This window comes from Pteropus medius, unplaced genomic scaffold (assembly GCF_902729225.1).
Source record: "Pteropus medius unplaced genomic scaffold, Ma_sr-lr_union100, whole genome shotgun sequence".
In the NCBI taxonomy this organism is placed as follows: Eukaryota; Metazoa; Chordata; class Mammalia; order Chiroptera; family Pteropodidae; genus Pteropus; species Pteropus medius.
The window spans coordinates 38,178,116-38,194,866 of NW_024349800.1; the positions used below are offsets into that span (position 1 = coordinate 38,178,116).

Below are 16,751 nucleotides of genomic sequence, written 5' to 3' on the forward strand. Positions count from 1 at the left end.
ATCAACAAATTTAATGATCCATTGTTTGTGGTTATCCCTGCCAAGAATTCCACCATTAGCTCAAATAATTTAGAGGTAATTGTTAACCTCAAATATGACAAGAATCAGACATATATCTTTGCAAGAATACTCTGCTATGAAAATGACACAATATTTAAATTTTAAGTTAAACATACCTATTCTTTAATTATGCTAATTATCTATTTTACAGTGAAGTAGCAAAACCTTAAAAATATCATTGGCATTTATGGTCTGCATTCCCTATTAATAGGATCATAATTTTTAAAAAAAATTCCAAACTACAGATTGCTTGGCTAATGGTCTGTCCTGAGGTCTAGACACCTGATTTCCTCATTTCATTCTGTAATTTCAGTTAGTATAAAGTAACTGCTGTGTTAACTAGCCATTTTGAGTAAATATTCTAATTTTGAACAACAGCCGCCATCATTTTCCGTTACCACTGATTTTATAAAACCCAACTCTATAGCTTTGGGAGCTATAATCACTTGCTAAATAAATGTCATTTTTAGATTTTGAATTTGAAAGTAATCTGTCTTTACTGCAATGGACAGGAAAACGTCTTGGTTCTCCAATTGCACCCCCCTCCTCCTCCCTCAGTAACTTTCGGAAATATTTACTGACACAAAATTAACTGTTTACAATTGTGGACTGAAATGCTCTTTTCTCTGAATCTTTGACTTCCTGTTTCTCTTCCAAATCCCAAAGGGAAAGAAAAAGAAAAAGAAAAAGAAAAGAACGATCTCATCCATTTAGGCTTACCCTGATGAAGCTCAGGGTAGTCACTCATTCTTTAGTTCTCTTAAGGAACAGCTTAACTTGGCCAGGTAACTTTTTTTTTTTTTTTTAACTAAAGAAGAAAAGATGCCTTTCTTGACCGTTCTGAGGCATGCCTTGCTTAAGGAACCTCCTGACCACCCCACAGCCCCACTTGGGCAAAGCCTGCCCTTTGGGGACACTACCAAGAACAGCCATGCTGCTCACTTCACAGCTTCTCCGCGACACACACGGCCGCGCGGTCGAGGGTTGAGATTGGCATTTTTACAAAGAAAGTAGTGACCTACAGGTAGCACAGCACTAGAGCGTGTACAGCGTAAATGATTCAACTCTTTCCACTGCGTTTCGCACATCAAAATCTATGGCTCAAATGTTCCATCTTTTAAAAAGTAGTTTAATAACTTCAGGGACAGCGCAATTTCATGGCAGGTCACCTAAGGGCACTTTGACATTCCAGCAACTCGAAGTGTAGAAAATGGTTCTTCCAAGTTTTGAGAAGTTTAGTCTCCGAGGTCACAGGGGCTCCCAAGAAGCCGAGGCCGAACCGCAGCATCCCTAACTGCGTGGGCCACTCGGCTGGGGATGCAGGGCTCCCGGGTGCGACTCCCCGCCACGAGCGCCGGCGCCGGGCCACAACCCGGGCCCCGCTTTTTCAAACAAAATGTCACGGGAGACCAAGGGTCGAGGAGCCGCCGGCCACAGCCCCAAGATGAGACGGTCCAGGGGGCAGCGAGGGGGACGACGTCAGAAGTCTGCGGCGGGAGGCAGGGCGCGAGGGGCCAATCCTGCACCACCCCACTCCATCCCAGGGGTCCCCTCCCTCCTGCTCTGCCCGCCGCCCCCATCCTCCGCCTGGGAAGACGTGCCCCCCAGGACCGCGCGCTCTCAAGGGGGCGGGGATACCCGGGCATCCGAGGCTCCGAGGTCACCCCTTAACACCGGCCCATCCCATCAGCCTACCTTTGCTACGGGACCCCGGCTGCCGAGCCCAATAACCCGACGGCGCCTGTGCCGGGCTCCTGGAGCTCTCAGCCCCTCGCCGGCCTCACACAGAGCCGGGAGCCGGAGGGGGCAGGGAACCGCCTCCTCCTGGACTGGCGGCAGAAGCAGCCAGTAGGAGGTCGCATCTGAGCTCTCTACGTCACCTGAGGGTGTGGCTATGACTTTGACTCCTCGCAGTCCCTACAGCCCGAGGGAGTTTTGTCCAGGAGTGTGTCTACCCGCTAGCCTTCGCCACAACTCGAGTTTAGAGCCTGTTGAAGCGGTCACCTCCTTTCCATTCCCTCTGCTTCGACTCAGCACCCACCTGTTTGATCTCCCCAACTGAAGTCTCTCCTCTTGTCAATCCATCCTTCACCCTCTTGCCAGGTTAACTGTCCTGGAGTGCAATTTTGAAACACGCCCTGCTAAACATCTTCATTGGTGTCCTTTTGCTTAAATTATCAAGAACAGATTCTCTATTCAAGGCTTCCATACTACTTTTTCAGGTTCACTTTAAACACCTGCCCTTCATGCACCTAAGACTGTGTCCTCCCCACACCAGGGAAGTGCTTTTGGAACGTTCGCCTACTATTTCCTACGACCACCTTGAAAAATTCTAACTCTCCCCTAAGACACAACTAAAATTATCTTCTCCATGAAAGCATGCTTGTCGCCCATCTCTTCTCTTGTTTCTGTTTCTTGAGCATTTAGGTTTTTTCTCCTCTTGGCGCTTAGCTAATTCTGCCTCATGTAACACCTATCTCTCCATTAGACCTTGAGCCCTTTGAAACTATGGATTTGTTTTCTTTATTTTTGCATCCTTTTCAGGACCAGGCACAAAGTATTGCGTATGCAGATGGGTGGTAATTTTGATTGGATTGGATTTTACATCACTAGATGTGCAGAAGCCAGTCTAAGGGAGAAGGAGAGAGAGAGAGAGAGAGAGAGAGAGAGAGAGATGAATTCTGCATATATGGATAATCCTTCCCCAGGTTCTCAAAGCTCTCAGTCAGACAAATTACTCTCAGTCGGCCAATAGAGGGTATCAGAAGGCTTTTTCCACTATGGTTTTTGTTTTTTTAAGCTCGTTCACCTTATATAGAAAAATCACAAAAGAGATAAAGATTTACAAAGTTCCTTAGACTGAAGGCACTAAGTGAATCTGACTAAAAGGCCAGCAAGCGAGTATCGGGCTTCTATATTTCTTCCAGATGAGCACTAATTTTGGACTGGATCCCAGACTACCCCCGCATATCAAATTCCTTTTGCCTTCTGTGGGAGCTGATGATACATATTATATGAAAAATTGTCTCCAAACAGCTTTGGCAAACAAGCAGGTTGGACAGGGCTTATTTTACAGAGCACACAGGAGTTAAATAAACAGCGTTTAAGTAACTTGCATAATTTAACACAGCAAATCAGTGGAGACCAAAGAACTAAGAAAGAGCAGGAGAAAGAAAAAATGCCAAAATAGAATCACTTCCGTTTGTGAGTCAGAATACTAAGTAGACTAAGATTGCTGAGTGAATAAAGTCACTCATGAAAAGCTTTCTAAACACTGCTACCATCCATTTAAAGCTCAGCCAACATTTACTTACTATCACCTTTTTCTAGAAACATGACAAACTAAATTTGTTTGGCTGTGGAGAATACAGTGGAACAGCATCCTGTTTCTGGCTGTGCTAAGAAAAATACATGGTACAAGGGAATATTATTTAGCAATAAAAAGAAATGAAGTACTGATAAATGCTACGACATGGGTAAACCTTGAAAATATTACATTAAGTGAAAGAAGCCAGTCATAAATGGTCTTGATCCCATTTACATGAAATATCCAGTATAAGCAAATTTATGGAAACAGAAAGTAGATTAGTGGTTATAAAGGGCTGGAAAGGATGGGAGTGAAGGCTAAGGGAAGGGGGAGTTTCTCTGGGGGAAATGAGAACATCCTAAAACTTGCAGTGATAATTACACAACTCTGAATATATTAAAGGCCATTGACATGTATAGTTTAAATGAGTGAATTGTATGTTATATAAAATATCCCAGTGAAGCTAAAAAAGAAAAAAACATGTTGAATTTTATGAAATTATAGAAAAAAACACAAAAGAAACAAAGATTTACAAAGATTTTCTTAAAAAGAAAAATGTATGTTGAATTTATGTTTTTTATGTTAAATTGCAGCAATTGGAAAATATCTCTGACCAGCCCTCATAAGTGTTCATGGCATGATATATCTTTGTTTCATAGTATTTACCTCAGTAGTAATATTATATTTATTTATAAGTATTTAGTTGTCTGTTTTCCCCCACTAGACTGTATGTAATGAGAGTAGAAAATGTCTGGTTTTCCTCTTTATATCCAGTGTCCAGCACAATGCCTGGTATGTAGTAGGTGTGCAATAAATACTTGTTAAGTGAATGAATGAAGGTAGCAGGGATATATATTTTGTTAAGTCCTCAAAATATTCCAGGCGCTGTACTAGGTTTGGAGGATTACAAAATGAGCAATACAGACATGCTTTCCGTCTTCATGGAGCTGTGGTCTAGGGGAAGAAATGCCATTTATTAACTATCCACACAAATAAATATATAATTACAAATTGCATTAGCTGTTTTGAAGAAAAAGGATGAGGTGCTGTGCAACTGAATAATAAGGGAATCTGGCTCAGTCCTAAGAGTCAGGAAAGCCTTCTTTGAGAAAAAGACAAGTTGAGCTGAGGTCTGAAGGGATTAATTAGCCAGGCAAAAGCAAAGGGATAATAGCAAGAGAATCTCAGGTTCATGAGAACTTACCAGGCCTTGTGTGAGGAGGAGCCTGAGACAGTGAGGCAGGGCACAAGGAGCTGGGGTAGAGCAGAACAGAAGGAGGCTGCGGAAGAAAGTGGCCAGTCTGGTGCCTTGAAGAACAGGGCTTCTCAAACCTCAGTGGAGAGCTTGTTAAAATGCAAATTCAGACTCAGTAGGCCTGAGATGAGAACCAGGATTCTACATTTCGAACAAGCTCCAAGGACAAGCTTTGAATAGCAAGGCTGTGACTACATTATTCCAAGAGCACAGGGAATCCACTGAGGAGTAATACGCAGGGACGTGACGAGATCAGATGTGGCAGAAGTACAGAGAGTAGATTAGAAAAGAGCTAGAGTGGATTCAGTGGAGCAGTTAGGGAATTATTTCAGTCATCCTGGTGAGAGATGGTGGCAGCTGGGAAGTGGTGGTGATGGACAGAAGCAATGGATGTTGTGCTTTAGGAAGCTCTCTCTAGTGTGGTTTGAAGACTAGCCAGGAAGGGGAAGAATAGTTAGGAGGCTAAGGAAATAATTCACTGAAGACCTGAACTAGGGTGAGATGATAAGAATGCAGTGGAGGTAATGGTGGGAATTGAAAGAGACTGAGTGAAATAGATAAAAATAGTAAACAGGTGGCACTTACAATGCATCAGGCACTGTTTTAGCATATATAATCTCATGACAATCCTGTGATATAGGTGCAATTATTATTCCTATCTGACAGATAGGGCAACTGAGGCACAGGAGGTCAGATAACTGTCCTAAGGTCACACAGACATTAGGCAGTGAACTGAGAATCCTGGCTTCACAGTAACCTCTATTCTATGCTGCAGCTCAACCTTTTTCAAGAAATTAAATAGATAAGGTCTAACAACTGATTAGAAGGAGAGAATATGAGGGTCTGGGAGACTTTATGAGACTGGGAAATGATGGTGCCATTAACGAAACTAAAGAAGCAAGGAGAAGAAGGAATTAGTTAATAGGAAAAAAAAAAATGAGATCTGGATTTGCTAAGTGCATTCTGAGGTGCCAGTAAAATATCCAGAAGGAGAGAACCAGCAGAAAATTAGTCAGTCTGAATTGGGGAGAAAGATCTGGGTTTAAGTATATATTTCAAGGTAATCTGCATAGAGGAAAGATTCGTATAAACTGAAGAATGATTGCTGACCACAAAGCCACTTGACATACTTGACAGAGGTTGGAGGGAGCAGGGATAAGGGAGCTGGGTATATACTAGGGAAGAAGTGTCTGGCTCTTTAATCCAACTGCACATAAAATAAAAAAAAAAAGAAACAAGAAAGGAGATACTACTGACTCCACTAAAATGAGCATATAGCTTCTGGAACAGAAAGAGTGAACAGGTATACAAGCCTGTACAGGTATAGGTATGGTTATAGGCCTGGACACATCAAGGAGTTTACCTGCAACATAGGAGTCCAGGGCAATGGCCTGCCTGGTATGTCCCCAGTGTCTAGGGCATAATGGCCTACTCAGTCCTTTAGGCTGACAATGAAGGAAGAAATCTCTTCAACTTCACCTCACCTCGCCATGTGAGCTGGGCCCTCACTATCACTGACAGATGTGGGTAGCAGCTCATAGGTGGGGCCAACCCAAGGCCAAGAATGGTAGAGTTGAGAGTTTAATGGCCATCAGTAAAGACCATAGAGAGAGAAAAAGTGTTTACAGAGGATAAGAAAAGCCGGACATAGAGCTGTGTAGAGCTCACTCATTATAAGGCAACTGAAAGGAAGCGCTGAAGCAGATTGAGGGGTAGTCAGCAATGGCTTGGTCAGGCAGGACCTATGAAGCTAAAAAAAAGACACTACATATCAGAGTCATGCAGGAAAACAGTGACCTAGACAGTATAAAAGGCATCAACTGTGAACAGATGATTTATTGTGTTTGGGGTTAATACCTGCCAGGCAGAGGTAGCCATTCTGGTACAGATCCTTATTACAGCTAATAACTAAAAATCTTCCCTCTGTCTTTTTATATTGCATAGAGGAACGACTTAAGTCAAGAGTAAAGAAACAGACAATACAGCCAAACTGACTGCAACATCACCTGACACTGACAGCTAGAGAGTAGACACATTATAAGGACTTTATGTGCTGTGAAATAATTGTAAAATGAAATGGGATCTTCAAAAGACTGGAGAAAGCAGAGGTCAGTAGGGTGGTAGCAAGCAGAGAATACTCAGTAAGGAACTGAGACTTGAGCTAGGGAAAGATTTGGTTAATCAGAAGGAACTGGTTACTGCATATTTGGTGTGGGGCGAACTGCCTGAGCCAAACCCAGGACAGGAGGCACTAGCCTCCATGTGAGTAAATGAATGAATGAGAGTGGTGTCCATGAGAGAGACTGAGCCATCTTGCCTAGCTGGACAGAAAGGTTTGACATCAGTTGACAGTCCAATTCTTTAGGTTGCCATTGAGGGCTGGTCATGATGTTGATCGAGGTTGTCTGCAACTGAGGCAGACTCTGAAAGAACTGTCAGTTGATGGCTGTCTCCTGTCCATTTCTATGTGGCTGGGTATTAAGTCCCGAAAAAGGGGTTTTTAGTGGTGAAATTTTTATAATCTTAGGATAAGCCATTTAAAGACCTTCTTAATAGAGCTATTGGTATTAGCAGAAACCCAAGATATGAAAGAATGATTAAGCTGCTGAGTAGAAGAAAATGAAAGCAATTTGGTTTATTTCTGAGAGAGAGAAGAGAAGAGAGAGACCAAAAGGCAGAGGAAGACAGCAAGATGAAAGAGAGCTAGCATGGCATAGGGAGAAGGGGGAATGAGAAATCCCAAGGGATGGGGGAGCCAAAGACTTTTTAAGAACAGTAGGTCTAAGTGTGATTTTATGTTGCTTGCTCTGTGGTACACATTGTGGCTCCTCCCAGGATCCCCAGATCTTCTGTAATGTCTATAACATCCAAATGCTTTGTGTAAATAAGCAGATGGGACCACATTTTACGTCTGAGTTGACGCTTAAGGCAGAAACAAAACAGAATAAAAGGAGTCCAGAAGCAGAGGTGATTATGACATTAGCATCCAGAGAAATCACGAACTCTTAGGTGGGCCTTAATTCTTCCACAGCTATGGAATTTGGTTGGGCTGCAAGGAGAAGAGCGAGTGCCAAACTGATTTAGAGATCTCGAGGGATTGAGAGGGCCCAGCTGACCTCTCAAATTTAACTTTCAGTATATATGTAAAATAATAAATTTAATTGGGCTTCATATATATTATATCATAATATATTATTTCATAAAATTATATCATAATATATTATGTTATAATATATTATGAATATCCATAATACATGTAATATATAAAGTCTACTTAAATTTATTTAAGTTTTTCTTTTAGAAATAATTCCAAACAAACGAAAGTTGCAAGAATAAGAATAGTACATAGAAACCCCATATAGACTCTTCCCATATTCACTTTACCCATCTGTTTTGCCTCATTTGCTTTGTTAAAGTTCACGTCCTACAATAAGTCCTTTTTACACTCATTTACAGTTCCCCATAGTCTGTGCTCACCTTAGCTGCAATAAGCAATACAACTGACTTGTTCAACTTCAAGTGTGTTCCTGGTGGTCTTTGGAGGGAATTGACAGAAGTAGATGTTCCACCCAGACTTAGCCAAAGTCCTCACCTCCTTGGACAGGACCCTCAACTTGGGAATCCTGTGCACATCTGAGAGTCCTGTGTTTCTACCTGCCCATGCTGATTTGAGCTCTGATATTTCATTGAAGCCCTTCAATGTTGGGTTTATTTTATTTTCATAAGAATAAGGTCCTTGGGATTTTTTTTTTTTTTAAACCTAACCAGTTTCGTATTGTTCTCTGGCAAAACTATTTTCTAGCCAGCACCTGCTTCTGCTTGACCAATGCTTGAGTGTTCGTCTATGAGAGGAAAACTACAGGGAGAGAGTCTAAACTTCCTTCCCTCTGCTTGCAGAGGGAACTTAATTAGTTTTGTACAAAAACCTTTACATATTTTAGGGAAAGGAGGCCTAATAAGTTCATCTCTGAGCCAGCCTTGAGGGCTATGTAGTTCAAAGGTCTCCACAGACCAGCTTGAAAAGTTTGAATGAATTTTTCCTTGGGTCACCTTTACAAACCTTAAAAGGACTTCTTCCTCAGTATTGTCATTGTTTTCCTAAGGACTGCTCTGTTTAATTTCATCTGTACCCAATTGGGAGATTCTGTTCTGCTCTGGATTAGCAACAATTGGCCTTTGGCCAAGCTCTGAAGACACAAAGTTAGCCAAGCACCATCCTAATAGACCATTGTGTTCTCAGGGGTTTTTCCCAATATTACACTGCACCTCTTCCACCTACTGCCTTCATGTTGTCTCTTTATATGCTAACTTGTACACTAAACTTTCTGATTGGCACAATTTCACCAGAGACCATTTGGAACGCAATGGCCAGTTGGAGGAAATTTTGACCATGAACAAGGTTGTTCATTTGAGAAGTGCCTCAGAACAAAAAAGAATAAAGAAATCTTTTTAAGGAGGTTGATTGTCTTGTTTGTTGAAAGAAGAGAAAATTTTGTTTAACCTAAGAGACATCCCCTTCTTGATTTTTGTACTTTGGAGATTAATGAAACCTGACATTTTAATTGATCGCTTGATAAAATTGTAAAAAATTCAAGTTATGTCATGTCACTCTCTTTTGTGTGTATATATGTAAATTGTATTTTTCTATCTTTAAACTTTTTTCCCCATCCTAGCAGAGAGAATATAATTAGCTTTTTACAAAAACAATTTCATATTTGTCTGAAGCTGGTTCCCTCACATTCTTTCTGTTTCTTTTCTTCTTTTTTTCCCCTTCTCTTGGAAAACTTTAAAGATTAATTAATTTTAAAGAAGCGTTCAGTTATTAAGTTTTCACTCTAGTAATATAATCAAGATAAGCAGTTAAAAATATCTAAAAGAAGTTATTAAACTGTGTGTCTTCTCGTTGACACTAAAAAGTGTATTTACATAGTAGCCTGTATAACAGCTATGAGATAAGAAGAACAGCCTTTAATTTTAAGATAAAAGAAGAACGTTTGTTATGATTGAGTTTTTCAAAATTAGTATATTATTTAGTATACAAAATATAAAAATTATGTCAGCACAATAGCTTGATTTGTTTAAGCCCAGGGTTAAATTTTTTGTGATTCAAACTTAAATTTCTTACATTGATTTTATGGATTAAATAAATTACTACTCTTTTTATAACTTGCTTTAAGTAAAAAATTACATATATAAAATTATATTCAACTAAATGGAATGATAATATCTGTCAAAGGGTTTAATTTTATGAATTCTTACAATGTTGCAAATCATAAGCATTTGATGTGTCAGCTAAGTTAATTTCCAGATTTTTAACCAACTTAAAAACCTAAGATATGTGCTCAAGTTAACTAATAAGAAATCTTTGGATGCATGGACTGTTTCTAAAAAAGAAACTGTTACAAAACTTTGGTCACTAAACATAATTTTTAGTTACTCTTATTGCTTAAATTGACAATAGATTAACAAAATGTGCGATTATATTTGGATGATGTTATAGAGACACGCACACAATTTAGTTAGTTTTGTCTCTTCAGATTTGCTAAAATTACATGAAATAAGTGCTGAAGGAAAAATAGAGCTAACAGATTTTGTTTTTCTATTGTTTAGTTTTTTTGTGTGTCTGAAGAAATGTTGGTTACTTTGGTTAAATATGACAATTAATATAAATGTTTAATTTTACTGGATATAATAATATTTTTAAAATACAAATATATATACAATAGTAATGCATATGATTTTCTGTTTTTTATCTAAAAATTTATAGTTTATTCAGATGATAAATTTACTATGATATTATTTACTCTATTACTAAGTCAACTATGTTTTAAAACTATAAAGAATTCAGATTAGCATCTATTTGTGTATATATGTATATTTATGTTTGTGCGAATGAATCCATATAAAGATATATAAGTCCTTTACTGCAATTTACTACCTGAATAAAATACAAAAGGAGTAAAATTAGAATTTAGATTTTTAAAAATGAATGCATTTTTTTATGTACAGATCAGTAGAGATCAGTGAGTTATTCAACCTAACTCTTGGTATTTCTTGACATAGTTTTAAATCATTTTTTGAGTCTTTGCTTTTGGAAAAAAAAAGTTTAATTCCTAGCAATCATCACTGTTTATTGCTGTTTTAACAACTTTGCTGAAAATTGTTTTGTCTTTAGATATTTATGAATGTCTCCTTTAATCATTCTCGATGTTGACTTTCCTAAATTCAGTCTTCAAATTCAGAATATTAAAACTGTTAAGATTCTTTTTATGCCTGAACTATCTTTCAGTTTCCTAAAATGACTACTAGACAACACAGAGTTGTTTTATCACCCTATAAAAGAAAGGAAAAAAGGCAAGTAATAACAAATGTCAGAGAGCTTGTGAGGAAAAAGGAACTCTGCTACACTGCTGGTGGGAATGTAAATTAGCACAGCCACTATGGAAAACAGTATGGAGGTTCCTCAAAAAATTAAGAATAGAATTACAATCTGAACCAGCAATTCCTCTTCTGGGTATCTACCCCCCAAAATTGAAAACATTTATCTGTAAAAATATATATACCCTTATGTTCATTCATGGTGACCAAGACATGGAAACAACTTAAGTGTCCTTCCATAGATAATTGGATAAAGACGATGTGGTAAATACATTCAATGGAATATTACTCAGCCATAAGAAAAGATGAAATACTGCCATTTGCAACAACATGGATGAATCTTGAGATTATCATGCTAAGTGAAATAGGTCAGACAGAAAAAGCTGAGAACCGTAAGGTCATTCGTATGTGGGATATAAAAATGAAAACAGCAAATGAACTAGACAAATAAAACCTCATAGACATAGACAATAGTTTACTGGTTACCAGAGGAAAAGTGGGGAGGGGAGTAAATAAGGGTAAAGAGGGTCAAATATGTGGTGACGGAGGGAGTTTGACTTTGGGTGGTGAACACAATGCAATTTTCAGATGATTTATTATTGAATCGTACACTTGAAACCAAATAATTTTATTAACCAATGTCATCCCAATAAATTTAATTTAAAAAGAAAGGAAAATGAAAATAATTAAGTTTGTACAAAATCTTTCAAATTTTAATTAATCAAAACTTGTATGAGAGTTCTTTTGTTTAACAAGCAGAATTTTTAAAAAAGGACAATAAAAAGAGTTTATCTTCTTAGGCAAATCATATTTAAGTAAAAAATCTTAAGTACAAATATCTTCCTATGCTTGTGTACTTTCCAAGTTTTTTTTAAAAAAAGCATTCTCATATATAAGCATAAAGCCTGGTACAATATCTGTCTACCAAAATGTGTTTTCCAGAATTCTAGATTCACAATTCAAATTTCTCTTTTTGTTCATAAAAAGTCTGATTAAACACTAGAGGTGTTAATTTAAATATATAATAATCTTTAGAGGCCTATTGCTTATTTCGGCATTTCATTGAGTAGCAAAAACATAGCCACCTTGTCTGAAAGTGTGACAGCAACAGTAAAATGTGTAAAAACTTCAATTACTTGTTTTAAGGTCTTTGCTATACCTAATGTCTCTCATGCTGTGTAGATTCTTCTATTGGTCAAAAGTGTTTATCACTTTTCAACTAGTCATCTAATCTTTATGAAATATTATTCTGTCCTTCCCACATCATTGAAACACTAATACAGCCACTCTTCTTCCTTTGTCTGAGAAAAGATAACCCTGTGATTACTTGACCCTTTTAGGGAACTCTGCATGTCCCTTACAGACCTTGTAGAGACTCCCTTGTGAATCTCTGATTCAATTTTGTAACGGTTCATACTTAAAAAGAAAAACTAAAAATTGCCAAGCAGGCTAGGCTATCACAGATTTTAATTTACCCTTGAAATATAAGCTTCTCACAGATTTTAAATGAGTTCAACTAGCCATATTAATTGTTTTTGCCCAGATCTACCAGCTAAGAAAAGATAAACTATTTGTAGTGATAGTAGATAATGTTTGGGTTAGGCTATGATTTCTAAATGCTTTAAAACAAAGAGATTTCCCAACCACTACAAGAACCCTGATATAATGGACTGTAAAATAACCTTGAGATGTTTTTCTAGTACTTAAAGAAATAGCCACAATAAAAGTGATAGTTTAACAAAAATCCTTCATGACATTACCCACATAACCGAGAGAAATTAGCTGTAACATAGAGCCAACATTAGTGGGGGTAATTTTAAGAATTGTTACTGATGATGGCTCCAATGCATATACTAGTCGCCAAATATTTATAGCTCATTCTCTCACTTCCTTTGGGACTTCGCTCAAATATAACTTAGCAGCGAGGTCTTTCCTGACCACCATATATGAAATAAGAAGCTTCTCCTCTCCCATCTTGTTTTATATTTTTTCCCAGCAGTTTGTCTATTGTCTTTCCCCATTAGAATGTAAGCTCCATGAGATTTTTTTGTACTGTTCCTTCCTGTTATTTCCAGTGCCTAGAGATGTCTAGCACACAGTGGGCACTGTATAAGTGTTTAATAAATAAAGTATGTCTTCCTAACTCCATTGCACTTAGCAGCATTCATTTATTCATTCAACAAACAGAACCTTTTATCTTTCAGGCACTATGTTGAGATCTGGTGATGAACATTGACTACCTTCTACCTTCAAGGAGGTTACTGTCTAGTCAGACGTCCCATAACCATCCTTCATAGGGTCCCATAGTGGTCTGAAATACAAGTAGATTGGCAATGAAAGCACAGGGTAATAAATGCTATGATAGGTAGAAATACTAGACACTGTGGGACTGCACAGCAGACTCATCTAGCCCAGTCCTGAGGGAAAAAAGAGGACTTTCTGGGCGAAGTAATGTCTAACAAAGACACGATGAAAAGGAATTAATTCAGGTGAAATATTAGGAGTGTTTCCTAATATTTAAGAGTGTTTCATGCAAAGAAAATGTGGAAAGGCTGAGCAGCGAGAAAGGATGTTGCCAGACCTAAAGACCTACCCTTCCCAAGGGCACTGACTTGTTTCCTGTGTTCCAGTCTTTGCACTAATTGTTCCCTCTGCTGGGAATGGCTGGAAAGTCACCCTGTTTAACACTTAATCACCTCTACATTCCGAAAAATGTTTTGCTATGTGGCTTCTCCTGCCTGATATAAGTCAAAGTGATCAATTCCTTCTTTGTCACATCACTATAATCCTTGTTTCTTCTGTTGTAGCTCTTAGCAATGTTTTTCTTCAACACTAGTAGGTGGAATTGTTAAAGAAGAGAAACTCTCCCTCATATACTGAATTTTTTGATGCTAGGAACTCAAAGCGTCTGACATGGAGTAGGTATTCATTCCGTGTTTGTTGAATGAACGAGTGAATAATTAGTTCTGCTTCTGAATGTAATTTTCTGATTCTATTGCCTGGAGAAGATTACAAGCGGAAAATCCGAGGACTCTCCTACATTTGGAAAAGAATGATCGCAGAATAAAAACTAATATAACTATAGATCTATAGGTATACCTATTTTATCTATGTCTCTATGTCTCCATCTATCCCTCCATCCATCCATACTCCTTCCTACCTATCTATCCGTCCATCTATTCATCCATTTTCTATCCATCTATTCATATTCTAGCTCTTGCTTGATTAGTAAATGAGGTAAAGAACCACAAATGTGTCTTATTTCATAAAATGTTAATATTTATCTCCAATTAGTTCTGTGAAAGCAGAAGCTGAGATGGGACTTTGCGTGCATGGTATTTATTAAGGACCAACTTCCTGCTTGAAAGGCTGAATACAGACTGGAGAGAGAACTGCAATGTAGGCTCACCAGAGACTCAGGAAATGCCATGGGGAGTCTTAGAGCACATATGAACCCAGTCAAAGTTGTCCCATAATGGCCTGAAAAACACCAAGAACGCCATCAGTTTATCAGTAGTTGGATGGAAGGGCGTATACTTGGTTGCGTGTGGCAACAGTTTAGAGAACCCCTGATTGGAGTGACAGCTGGAGGCTGTCTGGTCACTGAATGCCAAGCAGCCTGGGCAGCAAGTCCTTCCTTGAAGTAAGACTTCTGTATCTACCAAAGTTTCACTCCATAAACACAGAGTCGCAATTTCAAATGAGGTAGGTTATATTCAAATTTCCCTAACAAGAACGTGTGTATTTAAAAAGGTGTGGAAAACATCAAAGATGTATGATGGAAATCGCTATCTTGGAAACTTATTACAAATACATTTTTTCCCGTCGGAGATATTATTGGAATCTGAAGCACTGCCATGTAGCTTTCTTTCTTTAAATTTGATGGGTACCACTTTTTTGTCAGAATTTTGGTTTACTTTGTCCTAAAAGCCATCTTACGTTTTCCACGGCAGATGCAGATCACTCTACCCTTTCGGGGTCTGTGAATTTCATCTTTTCCATCCCTTTTCCATGACATCAGAGGCCAACTATGCAAACAAATTTCTCTTAAACGGATTCATATGGTAGCTTTGTACTTTGAAGTTTAATATTAATATTTTCTATTATAAAATAAGTCTTAAAACCTATCTTAAAACAACGAAGCCAATTGATTTTTTGAAATTGTTTCGATATAATAGATATCATTGAGGAATTTTAACATTATAAAAATCACCTGCAAAAAATATATCTTCCCTCTCCATCTAAGAATTTCGCTTGTGCGTTTTTCCTCCCTGTGTCATCCTAGACCATTCTGTTCTACTGTTGTTCTTAGTTTCTGACTGCATTTCTTACTGTTTCTAACCAATGCTTCGTCTTTTTTTCTAGCTGTTTTTTCCACAGCTTACATGAATATTGCTATCAATAGGATCTAGAGGTCACCAGTAACACATTAAAGGTTAATTCTGCATTAAAAAATCATTAGGCTCCTATAGACAATTATGAAATTATCTGCCAGACCCTTAAACCTTAAGACTCTTGAAATTCATCTGTGTTCCTTCTGTTCACTTACATCTCTAGCTGTCACTTGAGGTTGTATTCCTTTTCTCTGTTTTTACCACACTGTGACAGAATGACATTCAGGTCAGTTCAGCTCAGTTCATTAGATGACATTGGGACACTCGTTTGCCACATACTATAACAGGAACCCTAGCTCTCCAAGATCCTGCCATCTGATGGGGTGGACAGTCACATAAACAGATCATTTCGATACAAAGTTAAATGCTAACAGAGAGGTTTATTCAATGTGCAATGGGAGGTCAAAGAAAAGAATTTAAAAAGTTTCTAGAGATGATGACAGCTGACTTGAGTGTTAAAGGATGTTTAAGAGTCATTCAATTTCACATTACTAGAGCATCATCATGGGTGGCAGGGGCACGAGAGGGGGTCCATAGGAGTAAAGTATGCCATGCCAAAGAGCACCTATTGTATTCTGTAGGACAGCAGGGACCAGTGTTCCTATCAGAATCTAATGCCTGATAATCTGAGGCGAAGCTGAGGTGGTGACGCTAGCTCTGGGCAGTGGCTGCAAATACAGATGAAGCTTTGCTCACTTGCCCACCACTCACCTCCTGCTGTGAGGCCCGGTTCCTAATAAGCCACAGACCGGTACATGGCCTGGGGTTGGGGACCCCTGCTACAGGCCATGGGGATCCATTAAAGAATTTTAAGCAGAGAAGTCCCTTGTATTTTGGAAATAACATTCTCATTGACATGATGTGAAGGATGGTTATGAAGCAGTAGTTCTCAGTATGCCCTGGACCAGCAGCTTTAGCATGTTAGGAACTTAGAAATGCAAATTCTCAGGCCCTACCCCAGACCTACCGAATCAAAAATTCTGGGAGTGGGGCCCACGCATCTGTGTTTTAACAAGCCCTCTAGGTAGTTTTGATACAGAACAAAGTTTGAGAACCACTGCTCTAATTCAGCGGGGAACATTTGACAAAGTCCGGAGCAGGGCTCAGAATGGGGAGGAACTCACTTTGGGTACAAAATTTCAGAGGGTGCCAAAATCCTTAGTAATCAAGATAAATAATATTTTAATGCAATATTTTTTAAAGTCAAAATCAATGCCAAAAAGTCACAACATTGTTTATTTTAGGACCTTGTGTTATTGTGTAGTGCGAACAGTTGTTTCCAATCAGCCTGGCGGCCCCAGGGCCCATGTGGCTGTCACATTTCCCATCAGGCAGGTTGGGTAACTTGGCGGTCAGA

General features: G+C 38.7%; 1 protein-coding gene across 3 annotated transcripts in view; it reads right to left on the reverse strand.

Annotated features, from left to right (window-relative positions):
- Window positions 1–1,890, reverse strand: part of PLEKHH2 (pleckstrin homology, MyTH4 and FERM domain containing H2) — an 82,192-nt gene extending 80,302 nt beyond the window's left edge. The window contains exon 1 of one of the 3 annotated variants that reach the window (XR_005658255.1): window positions 1,756–1,868. The gene's annotated coding sequence lies outside the window, so the exon portion shown is untranslated. Of the gene's footprint in view, window positions 1–1,755 lie in introns of all 3 variants that reach the window. The other 2 variants (XM_039887285.1, XM_039887286.1) reach the window with 2 other exon arrangements.
- Between the last annotated feature and the right edge of the window lie 14,861 nt (window positions 1,891–16,751).